Below are 1,973 nucleotides of genomic sequence, written 5' to 3'. Positions count from 1 at the left end.
CAGATAGTTTTGCTTTAATTTGCCCAGGTTTTGAGATGCCTCCACCCCTATACAGTGGAGGTGGAGCCACGTCTCTTTCCAAAAGCAATGTCCCTGTTATTCTGGATAATCCACATACCTCACTGTCAACAGTTTTCATTTGAACTGCTTCCTACCAGGGAAAGGTCGCCATGAAAACTGTTTACGGGTTGATATTTACTAAAAGGGGAAAAGAAACATGTCTTTTATGTGGGTGAGACGACCCTTTAAACTGTTAAATTGCAACCGCTCTTCCTCATCCCTCCCATCCTGTTTTCGGTGTGTCCAAACTCTGAATAAAGCAGTGATTCAAACGCGCAGCTGCAATCCTTTGCCCTCCTTTCCTCCATCCTTCCCTACATCCTCTCTTCTCCCTTCCTCTTTCCCCTCACACACAAGCCATCCATCTCTGTTCTCAAACCTGCTTCCTCAAGTCTTCACACCCATTTGGATAAATATGTCTATCTTCAGCAGGTGGGGGGATATTATTTTAGAGATAATTAAATTTCATTTCACATTGTGTCACGTATCCTCTTCCTGTTTGAAGGGAGAAACTTATGTTGCTGCCAAGTCTTTCATCGTTTCAACAGGGTGGAGTGCTCCAACCTGAAACATTAACACATATTTGCAGGCCAAAACACATTAAAACTAAATTTATGAGATGATACACATATGCAGAGAAATACACACACACATCTATAAAAACAGAGATGTACTGATTTAAGCATGCAAACTCATAAACACATTTTTTTTCACTTTCTATTTCTCCTTTTCTCTCTACACACATATGCTTTCGCCATGGTATTAAAAATAACCAGAATGAAATACTAAATCAAAAATGATTAGATTTTCAAATTAGATATTAATTGAGATATTGAGATTTTAAATCAAAATTATGACTTGGTACTTCAGAACTGGGAGATAATAAGACGTCATTTTGAGTTAAAAGGCATAAAATTGACTTAAGAAGTAGAAATTTTGACTTTATAGTTCAAAGTTTTGTCTTTCAAAATTGTGCAAACACATAAACACATTTTGTGCAAGATGTTGACAGTTGAAAGTCAAAATACTGCAAACTTTTCTTTACACATGCTTATTGAAACTGTGTCTGTCTTAGAATAAAAATAGCTGAGAAGTTGACAGTCAAAATGATGAAATACTACGTCAAAATTACAAGACATGCTGGCTGAAAACAACATCGCAGCCAGATACCACTCCTATGAGATATTCAGTCAGAGTTATCATAGTGAATTCTAATATATTCATTGGCCTAGTATATTTGCATTCTATGCTGCCTCCTCCTTTTGATTTTCAGAGGCAAATACACTGTTTATTCCATTACATTTATTTGGCAGCTATGGCAGCTGGTTAATTTATATTACAAAACATCACTGCAGATTAAACTAATATTATATAAAGAGATGAAAATGAGCTCACACAGCATGTTTATGATCTACCCACAGATTTACAGTGATTGTTCGAGTCAGGGGACGGTGAGGTGGATTTTGAGGTCTGCTTTGGACCTCTTTTCAATGTCAGTTTCTTGACTGACTGCATGACATTTGCATCCAAAATTTAATGAAATCCATTCTTGCATTTCCTGTGCCACTGACCGCCACACAACCACAAAGCAGAATATTTCCATTTCCTTGTTTAACAGCTGGCAAAGGGGGGTTACTAATCTGTTTGCTGCAGAGGTTGTGTTGACTTCCTTTCACTTCAAAACTCAACAAAATATGTAATGTTTCCAGGATAGATAGATAGATAGATAGATAGATAGATAGATAGATAGATAGATAGATAGATAGATAGATAGATAGATATAGATAGAGTTTGTTGGCCGCTCTCTGATTGGCTGCTACTGTGGAAGCCACGCCCACGCCATCCTGCTCCAGCACCGGCTGTCTCTGCACAGACAGTTGTCATTAACTGCCAGTCTAACGGTAACTGACTGA

The 1,973-nt window shown here is 37.9% G+C and overlaps 1 protein-coding gene across 6 annotated transcripts in view; it reads left to right on the top strand.

The window, feature by feature from the left end:
* cyth1b (cytohesin 1b) overlaps window positions 1-1,973 on the top strand; it is a 23,599-nt gene that overhangs the window by 9,044 nt on the left and 12,582 nt on the right. The gene's annotated exons all lie outside the window — the stretch shown is intronic.

The sequence above is a fragment of the Seriola lalandi genome, unplaced genomic scaffold (assembly GCF_002814215.2).
Source record: "Seriola lalandi dorsalis isolate HSWRI2012SDOR001 ecotype SW California unplaced genomic scaffold, Sedor1 jcf7180002054920, whole genome shotgun sequence".
NCBI classification, from domain to species: domain Eukaryota; kingdom Metazoa; phylum Chordata; class Actinopteri; order Carangiformes; family Carangidae; genus Seriola; species Seriola lalandi.
Note: the sequence above shows the minus strand (reverse complement) of the source record. Positions and strands in the feature narration are given on the sequence as shown.